Source organism: Scyliorhinus canicula, chromosome 7 (assembly GCF_902713615.1).
Source record: "Scyliorhinus canicula chromosome 7, sScyCan1.1, whole genome shotgun sequence".
Classification (NCBI taxonomy): domain Eukaryota; kingdom Metazoa; phylum Chordata; class Chondrichthyes; order Carcharhiniformes; family Scyliorhinidae; genus Scyliorhinus; species Scyliorhinus canicula.
The window spans coordinates 174,002,226-174,014,560 of record NC_052152.1 but is presented as its reverse complement, the minus strand read 5'-3'; the positions used below and the strand labels follow the sequence as shown (position 1 = coordinate 174,014,560).

The window sequence follows — 12,335 nt, the reverse complement described above, 5'->3', positions numbered from 1 at the left end:
CCACAGCCGGAGCCCCCTATGAGCCGAGCACTGACGGCAAGAGGAGCTTGGACGGCAGCCCTGTACCCAAGACTCAGGACACTCTGGAGCTCGAGTCTGAGGGCGCCACTGATTTCCTGATACAGCTATCTCCAACACCCTTCTCCATCCGATACACTCACCTTGGTTGGGCACTTTAGTGAAGAGACTCCTGGGACACTCTCTGGTGCGCACCAGACAGCTGATCCAGTACATCAGGTGGAGGTAGGAACTCCCAAGGGGGCAGACGGTCGGAGGGCAGGCCGACCCCAGGGATTAGCTGCCGTCCAGACGGGTTTCCGGCTTCTGGACAGGACAGTCCTTCAATTCTGGAGATGCAGCTGCAGAGCCAGTGACTACATGAGGGGTTGTCAGCGAGCATCCAGTACCTGCAGGGGTCCAACCGCGTGCAGGAGCAGGAGGTGGTGCCGACCATGCGTGCCACCCAGGCCAACAGTGTGCAGACTCTGGTCGAGACCAGAGTGGGCCGCCATGTTGACAGCGCCAGGTGGTGGGGGAGCCTCAGGGAATAGCTCCGCTCGCAACTCCGTCTCATGGAGTAACCGGGAGCCACTGGGCACCCTGAGAGGTGAGGAGGTGATTGGGTGCGTGCTGGTGACTCCCGCAAGAGGTGATGGAACACCGCAGCACCCCAGACTACCTCCTCCTGTACTTGCCGCATCTGGTGGGCTGCAGGCAGAACACGATGGCACCATGCCACCTGGGATGCCTGAGCAGCAGCTGGGTCCATCCAGCCCTGGTTGCGCCAGGTTTTAGGGTGGAAATCACAGCAGGCCGAGACTGTCAGGGCATGTACCATCTGGGGATCTACCAAGACAGAGCTTTAGGGCCTGTAAGGCCAGAACGTTATACACCAGTTAAGTTGGCATTGGTGCAGTGCATAGTTTAGTGATAGGAGCTAGGGCACAAATCTGTATATATGTTGTCACATCAAACACCTGTCAAACTGCATCAGTGCTCAGATTGGTGTGAAGGCTGGGCTTGTCTGGGCTGGCCAGAGAGTGTGTGCGGGGTGGGGGGGAAATGGGTGGGCATTGTGGCTGGCCTGGGCCCTCCCCCCTGCACCCTCCAACCTTCCCCACCACCATCACCCCAGGGATCTGATGGCACTGTGTGATGGAATGGCCAGCTTGCATGCAGGGATCACCCAGGTGGATGGTGGAACGTGCTACCGTAGGCTGGAGTCAGATGTTGCCAAACGATGCGGAGCAACAGAACGGGTTGTCATCATCCTCCATCCCATGGACAGGACCCGGTGTTACTGCCAACACAGGGCCCACACGCTTTGTGCGGCAGGTATGCATCAGGGAGGGGGTTGCAGGCGGGGGTGTGGGGGGGGAGAGATGGGATGCGGTGTCTGTGCCCCTCATCTGTCCACCCCCAGTCCGTGAACCCGGAAGTGATCAGAGCATCCCAGGTGGACATGTCGTGCCTGACTGGCTCCCATGTCCTGTCCATACTCCCCCTCCCCCACTCCTCCTCGTCGGACAAGGCTTGGCCTTCCTCCTCCTCCCCCAGCACATCGCCCCTCTGCTGTGTGATGTTGTGGAGGATGTAGCAGGCTGCCACGATGTGGGCGACCCTCTCAGCATCATACTGGAGGGGCCCTCCTGGGCGGTCCAGGCACCTGAACCGCATCTTCAGAAGGCCGAAGCACCGCTCGATCATGCTCCTGTTTGCTGCATGGGCATCGTTGTCGCGGGTCTCTGCATCAGCCTGTGGCCTCCGGATAGGTGTCATCAGCCAGGACTGCAGTGGATAACCCTGTTGCGCAGGAGCCAACCCCCCAACTGGGGGGCATCCAATGGGCTACATAGTGGCCCTGGCTGTCACTGTGGGCTCTGCCCTGTATGTCGTCGTCCCCCCCCCCCCCCCCCTCCCATCCCCACACCCCTGGCCCTATCGTGCTCAGAACCATGGGGGGGCCTCTGGCCCTGGTGCCCATCCCTGATGCCAGGGGTACTGTCAGCTGGCACAGCACTTGCCAGCAGTACGCTCCGCATCCCCCACCCTGCATCCCCTGAAGGGGCTTCAGTGGGCATTGCCCTGGGTGGACTGCCTGATGTCCTGCCAACGGGTGGTGGCTGGGTGGGGGCGGCAAGATGGAGGGTGGGGTGCTTGGCTGGTGGGCTGAAGGCACTCTTATAGCCGGTGTCACTCTGCAAAACCAGGAACCTAGGTAGGTGGTCAGTAAGGTGCTTAGCAAGGTGGCTGACTTGCAGGCCACGGTAATGGCAGTTCATGCCTGGGCACAGTCCCGGTCTAGTGGGGGACCACCCCAGCCACTTGGCCTGTTTCACAGAAAACCCCACCCCCCTCCACCCTGGCCAGCCAGGCCACTGCCAGCCTGCCAGCCCACAGTCCCACCTCTCTGTGTCCTACATCCTCTCTCTGCCTCATTTTAAAAAAATATAAATTTAGAGTACCCAATTATTTTTTTTTCCAATTAAGGGGCAATTTAGCATGGCCAATCCACCTAACCTGCACATCTCTGCGTTGTGGGGGTGAAATCCACGCAGACACAAGGAGAATGTGCAAACTCCACATGGGCATTGGTTCAGGGCCGGGATTCGATCCCGGGTCCTCAGCGCCGTGTGCAGCAGTGCTAGCCACTGTGCCGCCCTCTCTCTCTCTCCCTCATGAGCCATGACACCAGTTTTACAATTTTTAAGAGCGCAAGTGAACCGGGCCGTTGGAGGCGGTGAATCGCGGCGGCCTCGGAGAATATCGGGTCAGGCCTGCGAATGAAATGCAAATGGTGTTTACGTGCGTTCCGGATTGCTTGACGCTGTTGTCGAGGTGACGGAGAATTGTGATTTGGTGTCAAATCAGCGCCCGCCGCGATTTTGGTGTTGAAACCTATTCTCTGCCCAATCGCCTTTCTCGATTTCGCCGTCAGCCAACGGAGAATCCTTCCACAGCAGGTCTTTGTCTTCCAATGATTTCTTTATTTTCCCATCTTTTAGAATATATAACATACAATGCAGAAGGAGGCCATTCGGCCCATCGAGTACTCTGCACAGACAGTGACCCAGCAGGGAAATCGAACCTGGGACCCACAGGTTCGTGCCATCCACAGTGCAACCGTCCCCACCCATTACCCTCGATGGTATTCTAAGATTTCCCACTTTCTGTCATGTTATATTTATAATACCTCTATTTAAAGAATCTTAGATAATTTTACAGCTCTTTGCCTTTGCTTCATTTTGGAAGTTAGTTGTGCCAAATAGTAATGTACTGAATTTAACTGGTTAGGAGACTGGAACAGTAATAATTCTGATCTTAACTATTATCTTAATGGAGAAGACATTTGTCTGAAACAAACTATTTGTTCAGTGCAGACTGTGAAAGTGAATGCATTTGTGGTATTCATTCTGTAGCGAAGAAACTAATGCAAAGATTACTCTGATCCAGGACTTCCGTTCCAGGGGTGGGGTCACAGCTGGGAGGAATCCCAGAATATGCCCTGGAGGCCCCTTGTAACAACTGCATGGGAATTGTGCAGGAAGTTCAAACTTCCGACAGGCGATTGCCCTGCACTGGGAACCATTCAATTTAAATCAGAGATTTCAGAGGGCTCTGACGTCTTATCAGAATAGTTACTCAGGAAATGTTTGAAGGATGAAAACCACTTCTAACTCCTGGGTAACATTGATACTGATGCCAACTACCTTCCTCCCCTGAGTACCCCCCACCCCGATTACCCTCTCGACCCCCCCCAATTACACCTCCACCCCTGACTAAACCTCAGTACCCTCTCAACTACCCCGACCAGCCCCCACACACCCCACCCCTGACTACATCTCAAACCATCTCATGCACCTCAACCCCACCTACCATCCCCCGATCCATCATTCCTCCATCCTAACCTCTGACCCATTCTACCTCCTCCCCCTCCCCCACCAACCGGTCCTACTGCAACCCCACACCCAACCTACCCACTTACATTGTACACCTATCTTCCCAGCAGGCTTCTCAAAGTGGCTGGGATCTGTTTTACGGCAGTTGGTGCTGTATAAAATCAGCTTCACTTCAGCCAATTCTGCTGCCCTGCACTGAAGAGTCCCATGAGCTGGTATGCTGCACATTTCTTAACAGGCCCACGTCAGAGGGCCTGGCGAAAAATGTTCAGCTCCTAACTGAGGTAAGTAAAAATGAGCGGAGTGGCAATCCAACTGCGATTGTCACTCCTTGGAAGTTCTGCCCTGTGTACATTTTGAAGCCACCAATGTTTTTCACCTGAATTTTGCTCTTTTGAAGTATTGAAGCACTATGCTTCCTTCTCAATTCAATTTTCTTTCAATTCATGTGGGTACATTTGTTTCAGAATCTATCTTCATGCAATTAGTCTGAAAACGCCCAATTCCGTCTGATTTCCAAAGCTAAGCAGACTCAGGCCTGGTTAGTACTTGGATGGGAGACCTCCTGGGAATAGTAGATGGGTGACACGGTAGCATAATGGTTAGTACTGTTGCTTCAGGGCAGCACTGTGGCGCAGTGGTTAGTGCTGCTGCCTCACGGCGCTGAGATCCCAGGTTCGATCCCAGCTCTGGGTCACTGTCCGTGTGGAGTTTGCACATTCTCCCCGTATTTGCGTGGGTTTCACCCCCACAACCCAAAGATGTGCAGGGTCGGTGGATTGGCCACGCTAAATTTCCCCTTAATTGGAAAAAAAATAATTGGGTACTCTGAATTTTAAAAAAAAGTACTGTTGCTTCACAGCGCCAGGGCCCCAGATTCAATTCCCAGCTTGGGTCACTGTCTGTGTGGAGTCTGCACGTTCTCCCCGCGTCTGCGTGGGTTTCCTCCGGGTATTCCAGTTTCTTCCCACTAGTCACGAAAGATGTGCTGTTAGGTAATTTGGGCATTCTGAATTTTCCCTCTGTGTACCCGAACAGGTGTCGGGACTTTTCACAATAACTTCATTGCAGTGTTAATGTAAGCTTACTTGTGACAATAATGATTATTATAAAAATTATTATAAATTTATTCAGCACATGTGTGATGTGGAAAGAGACCACAAAATATGTGAATCAGGCAAAATTTAACAAGTAGTGTATCAAGGATTTTCACACAACAGGAATGACATTAGTTCAGGACATCCTAATGTGAAACCATTATACTTCGCCGTTTAGTCTTATGATGCTGGATAACATCATGACAGATAATTCAGCACTTTTCTTATTTGATGCCATTAGCACTAATCACAACAATGCTACTTTGAATGTTCAAAACAGAACCTAAAATATTTAATAAAATAATGTTGCAAAATGATGGTCTTTTCTATGGTAGCATTGTAATTATGTCACCAGGAGAGTAGTCTAGAGGTCTGGATTAATGATTCAGAGATGAGTTCAAATTCCACCACGGCACCTGGGGAGTTTAAATTCAACTAATTAAATAAACCTGGAATTGAAGCTCGTGTCAGTAATGGTGGCAATGGAACTACTGGATTTGCGTAAAACCTGTTGGGCTTTCTAATGTGCGTTAGGGAAGGAAATCTGCCGTCCTTACATGCCTACATGTAACTCCAGACCCACAGCAATGTGGCTGACTCTTAACTGTCTTTTGAAATGGCCCAGTGAGGCACTCAGTTGTATCAAACTGCTGCAGATAAGTTAAATGAAACTTTAAACAGTTGGGCCACATAACATTATGTGGTAGAATGACTAGAGGTACTACGGTACCTGGGAGTGCTGAGCCACCATTGGTGGAGAAGGCTCGTTGCTCATTGGCCCAATGGTTTGTAACCCATTGGTCAGAATGTAAGGTAGCTCCGCCCATTGAGGCGGGGTATAAGAACCTGTGTTTCCCCTGCAGCTTCCTTTTCTGTACTTGAGCTGTTGGGGAAACATCTTGTCGATTAAAGCCTTCAATTCGGACTACATCCTCATTTCTGTGGTCATTGATAGTGCATCAATTTAATCGACAAGATTTTAAAGGATGGAGCTCCGCATCAAGCCTGAGTGTCTACAGATCAGCCCCCACGCGGCTAACGCAGTAACAACCTTTAAGCACTGGTTAGCATGTTTTAACGGCTACCTTGGCACGGCAGAAAGTACACCTACGAGGGAGCAGAAACTACAGATCTGGCACTTGAGAGTGGGCCCAGACGTCTACACGCTCATCGAGGATGCTACTGACTACGATTCTGCAATGGAACTACTCAAAGGACATTATACCCGCCCAGTAAACCAAGTCTACGCTCGGCATCTACTGGCAATGAGGCGGCAGTCCAAAGAAGTGCAGGTTAGGTGGATTGGCCATGCTAAATTGCCCCTTAATGTCCAAAAGGTCAGGTGAGGCTACTGGGTTATGGGGATAGGGTAGGGGTGTGGGCTTAAGTAGAGTGCTCTTTCCAAGGACCGGTGCATAGTCGATGGGCTTAATGGCCTCCTTCTGCACTGTAAATTCACTGAAATGATTCTGTGCACACATTATTGGCCAAGGCACTAGTGCGGGTGCAAGAGTCATCCACCTGAAGTATGCAGGTTAGGCACATTGTGACTTTAATCAGTGTGTAATGCTGATTTAACATAAGCGGAGTCACCTTGGAATTCAACACTTCAGTTGATACCATCTCTCAACCTTGCACAGCCAAAGTGTGTTCAAAAGCAGGAAGGACCCACACCAACACTATTTGAAGACATCATCAACTACTTGCTGGTTTATTGCTGAATGATTTCTATTGGCTCTTGCTGCGATTGTGGAAATGTTTGGTGCTTTATCCTGCTATTTAAAGATACTGAAGTCTACAGGGAGTGGTGTGATACATGCTGAAGGACTTTTGTTTGACTTCAAGGATTCTGCACAAAACAGCTAAAAGCAAAATACTGCGAATGTTGGAAATCTGAAATAAAAACAGAAACTGCTGAATAAAGTCAGCAGGTCTGGCAGCATCTGTGGACAGAGAGTTAATGTTTCGCATCTAAATGACTCGTCTGGGGAAAATAAGCAATATAGTTGGAAGGCAGGATGTAGGGCAGAATAGAAAACCAGGGATAGGTCAGGGCAAAGGGGAAATAAGACAAAGGGGGATGTTAATGGTGCCGTTAAGGGATGAAGAGTACTAATGGTGACAAAACGTGAGCTCGCAGAATGTGTTAATAGGAGCAACTGAGCAGCCAGGGACAGGTGGCCAAGTGGACGAGCGGTGGGTTGTATTATGGCAGATGAAAACCAATGAACAACACACTACAAAAACTTTTTTTTTGGGTGGGGGGGGGGGGGGGTGAAGGGTTAAGATGGAAGTGGAAGTTACTATCTAAAGTCGTTGAACTTAGTCGGGAGTCTACAATGCAGTAATGTACCTAATCAGAAGGTGGGTTGTATTATGGCAGATGAAAACCAATGAACAACACACTACAAAAACTTTTTTTTTGGGTGGGGGGGGGGGGGGGGGGGGGGGGGGAAGGGTTAAGATGGAAGTGGAAGTTACTATCTAAAGTCGTTGAACTTAGTCGGGAGTCTACAATGCAGTAATGTACCTAATCAGAAGGTGAGGTGGCATCATTGGAACAGATGCAGCCAAGGCAGAGAAACTGGGAGAATGGCATGGAGTCCTTACAGAGAGTGGGGTGTGAGGAGCTGTCGTCGAGGTAGCTGTGGGAGTGCGGGTGGGTTTATAATGAATATTGGTGATCTGCCTCCATTTATTGATCACCAATATTCATTACAAACCCACCGAATGGAGACAGATGCAGTCAGCAAAATAGTGTTTTTCTTATCCTCCCTCACTATTTCATTAGCACAGCAAAGATATTTCAAACCCTCCACATACTGTACCCAGTGTTCTGTAGTGGTGTCAAAAGCTTCCAGTTTTCTGAAGTGAGGCATGACTACGTTTTGCTCTTTTGCAAGCTGGACTCGATTGGACTTGTTCTGCGACTTTGACCGAACTTTGCTTCAAAATTCTTCCTTTGTTGCAATCTGAGACCCTGTTGTTTTCCTCTTCGCCAATGTAGTAAATGTAATAATTGCCGACCACCAGTGAGCTAACTAACAATGACGGGTTTATTATAAATTGAAAATCGCTTATTGTCACAAGTAGGCTACAATGAAGTTACTGTGAAAAGCCCCTAGTCGCCACATTCCAGCGCCTGTTCGGGGAGGCTGGTACGGGAATTGAACCATCCTACTGGCCTGCTCTTGGTCTGCTTTAAAAGCCAGCTATTTAGCCCAGTGTGCTAAACCAGCCCCTGGTTCAAATTCAAACAATATACAAAGCATTATATCGATGTCTGCATTCTCAGCACAAGGATCATACTTACCTGGCAGGGTTGAAACCATGATCAAGAAGGTAGTTCGCCCAGGATAGGCTAGCCCATTGCACTTCGGGTGTGCTGACACCTACGATGTCCCCAAATGAGGGATACTCGACTGCAAAACTTGGGGTAGTGGGGGACTGCGTTAATGCTCTCCCCTGATTTCCAAATCAAAAATAGAATAGAATTAACACTAGAATCACAATTGGCTGCAAGATCCCCACGGACGTTCCCCATTTGGCAATCAGGCCACATGGTCCTTCCAATGCACAGCCCTTTAAAGGGACTAGCTACCGCAGCAGGCCTCTGGATCACTACTCCAGTGATTACACCATGCCACTGGTACCCCCACTTTGAAACTTTCACCTTCACAACACAGGCAGCACAGTAGCACAAGTGGCTAGCACTGTGGCTTCACAGCGGCAGGACCCCAGGTTCGATTCCCCACAGGGTCACTGTCTGTGCAGAGTCTGCACGTTCTCCCCGTGTCTGCGTGGGTTTCCTCCGGGTGCTCCGGTTTCCCCCCACAGTCCAAAGACATGCAGGTTAGGTGGACTGGCGAAGATAAATTGCCCTTCGTGACCATAAAGGTTAGGAGTTATTGGGTTACGACGATAGGGTGAAAGTGATGGCTTAAGTGGGTTGGTGCAGACTCGATGGACCGAATGGCCTCCTTCTGCACTGTATGTTCTCTGTTCTAAAACACATGTTCCATTAATCTATCTACCAATCTGCAGATTTTCGAAGGCCACTAAAACTTTTCCTAAGTACAGGCACGTTTGCAAAAAACTCATCAAATTCTAGTGATAGCATGTAAAGTCTTTTTATCATTAACTTTGAGAACTGTCCTTGCAATTTTCCAAGTTCAGTGTAAGTCACTTAATGGGAACATGTCCATTGTGATCAAAGCAGTCTTTATTAAGTAAGGCCTAAAGCAAAAATATTGACATGAGAGCAAATTGCTTCTAAAGTACAAATTGTAATCACTAAACTCAACCTAATTTCCTCCTACCTCTGTCCCTCCTCCAAAAAAGAAATATTTGGGCCAATGATTCTTTTTTAAAAATAAATTTAGAGTACCCAATTCATTTTTTCCAATTCAGGCGCAATTTAGCATGGCCAATCCACCTACCCTGCACATCTTTGGGTTGTGGGGGCGAAACCCATGGAAACACGGGGAGAACGTGCAAACTCCACACGGACAGTTACCCAGAGCTGGGATTGAACCTGGGACCTCGGCGCCGTGAGGCAGCAGCGCTAACTACTGCGCCACCGTGCTGCCCTGGCCAATGATTCTTTTAAATTAATCTGGCCTATTGAGCCTCCTTTTGCGTGCACATTTCTACTCATTTATTTAATATATTTTGAAGTGTGCTGATTTACTTCTTATTCCCCTCTCCTGGGTTCAGAATGCTGTTTACAAATGTCACTTTGTTTACAAATGTGGTCTTCTGGGGATAATTCCCCACTTTCTGCCTAGCAACAAAGCCTTAACTGGATTCCACAGATTGGAGATTTCTTAACGAAGTTTCAGAATCATATGATGGTGGCACAGTGGTTAGCACTGCTGCCTCACAGCACCAGGAACTCAGGTTCGATTCTGACCTTGGGCGACTGTCTGTGTGGAGGTTGCATATTCTCCCAGTATCTGCGTGGGATTCCGCCGGGTGCTCAGGTTTCCTCTCACAGTCCAAAGGTGCGCAGGTTAGGTTGCTTGGCCATGATCAATGCACAGGGTTACAGGTATAGGGTGGGGGAGTGGGCCTAGGTAGGGTGCTCTTTCGGAGGATTGGTGCAGGCTCGATGGGCTAAATGGCCTCCTCCTGCACTGTGAGGATTCTTTCAATTCTATGGATGACAAAGAAGTATCTATTTATGAATTTCTGACTGGATTTCCCAATTTGTCAAGTGTTCCTACTGAAAATGGACTGGGAGAGTACTTATACTGATTGATATGAGCACATTGAATTTAGCACCATGAGTTTCACTTATAAAATGAAGTGCTCTCAGCATGGTTGACTACATTTCTGGATATATACATACATAGATACATAGAACATACAGTGCAGAAGGAGGCCATTCGGCCCATCAAGTCTGCACCGACTCACTTCCACCCTATCCCCATAACCCAATAACCCCATCTAACCTTTTTGGACACTAAGGGCAATTTAGCATGGCCAATCCACCTAACCTGCACGTCTTTGGACTGTGGGAGGAAACTGGAGCACCCAGAGGAAACCCACGCAGACACGGGGAGAACGTGCAGACTCCGCACAGAGTGACCAAGCAGGGAATCGAACCTGGGATCCTGGTGCTGTGAAGCCACAGTGCTAGCCAGTCTCATCAGCCACACAAGGACCCACAGAACCCATAAACAATGACAAGGAGTTTCTTAGGTGGACAATAATACTCATTAGCGAATGATCGCCGTAGAAGACTTCATTCATTCCCTTTATTATAACAAAATATTACTGGAGAAGCTTGTGATTTTGACTTTGTCCTGGGCTGCTGGGTCCTCTGACAATCTTTTTTGTGGCACGAACTGAAGTCTTTTACATTTTAAATTTGTATCCTGACTCTAATCTACAGCTATTTAAATGTTGCAGCAGTGAAGGCTTTTCCTCCACCATTTCCCTCCACCCCCCACCATTCCATCTCTGGCCTAGGGTATGGAGTCCATATATTGCCTTGGTGGCAAGGAAGAAGGCCTGGGTGTCATGCTTGTCAGCGAGGGGTTGCAGCTCCTTAGCTTTCAGAGTCCACCATTGTTTCTTTATTTCCCTTGTTTCTCTTTGTACCTCTACCTTTGCTAATTGATGAGCTCTCCTCTTTGCCTTGCTGGTTATGCCGTTTTGTTGGTCACAGAGTTTTCTTCTTCTTATTGCTGAGGTCAGGGATGGTGTGGTTATTCTCATCAAACCAGTCGTGGTGTTTCCTGGTCTTGAAACTGATGGTTTCTTCTCAGCTTGAGATGATAGCTGTTTTCAGCATGTTCCACTTTATCCTCCACTCCATTTGAATGAACTCTTTGGAGATTTTGGAGAAGACATGATTGAAAGTTCACTAGCATGCTTGGCTCTTGAAGCCGCTCAATGTGGATCTTTTTTCTGAGCTGTTTCTTTGTCTTCCGCTGTTTCTGGTGGAGTTTGATGGACATAGAGGAGTGGATGAGCCGGTGGTCTGTCCATAGCCTGGTCACTGCTTTGGTGATGAGGGCATCCTTTTGGTCTCTGGATCGGACAATGATTAAGTCGATCGTGTGCCAGTGCTTTGATCGTAGATGTTTCCAGGAAGTCTTGAAACTTGTCTTTTTGGTGGAAAAGTATGTTAGTTATGAAAAGCTGGTGTTCCGCACATTTGGCAAGCTGAAGAACCCTGTTGGAGTTGCAATTCCCAACTCTTTCCTTTCAATGGTTCCTTTCCAGATTTGAGAGTCCATTCCAAAGCTGGCATTGCAGTCCCCAAGGAGGATGACCTCACATTCCTTAGGAATGTTGGAGATTACGGCGTACAAGGTGGGGTAGAAGCCTTCTTTGGACACACCATTGGCATCAAAGGTGGGTGTAGGCCCTCACATCCATTGTCTGCTCGTTCTTGGAAATTTGTAAATGGAGGGTCAAGAGGCATTCATAATAATCTCTATTCGTGTCACAAGTAGGTTTACATTAATACTGCAATGAAGTTACTGTGAAAATCCCCTAGTTGCAACACTCCGGCACCTGTTCGGGTACACTGAGGGAGAATTCAGAATGTCCAATTCACCTAACAAGCTCGTCTTTTGAGACTTGTGGGAGGCACCTGTAGGAAACCCACACAGACACGGGGAGAACATGCAGACTCTGTACAGATAGTGACCTAAGCCGGGAATCAAACCCGGGTCCCTGGTGCTGTAAAACAACAATGCTAACCACTGTGCTACTGTACCGCTCTTATCGATGCTGATAGAAAGCTCCAAGAGTCAGATGATGAGTTGTTTAATGATGGCAAAACCGATTCCATGCATCTTGGGTTGATCCTCAGATTTTCTTCTCC

General features: G+C 48.7%; 1 long non-coding RNA gene and 1 other non-coding gene across 2 annotated transcripts in view; both read left to right on the top strand.

The window, feature by feature from the left end:
• LOC119969558 overlaps positions 1-12,335 on the top strand; it is a 206,247-nt gene that overhangs the window by 30,537 nt on the left and 163,375 nt on the right. The gene's annotated exons all lie outside the window — the stretch shown is intronic.
• On the top strand, positions 8,302-8,464 carry LOC119969783. The gene has a single exon (XR_005461463.1). It is a non-coding gene; the product is annotated as a U1 spliceosomal RNA (small nuclear RNA).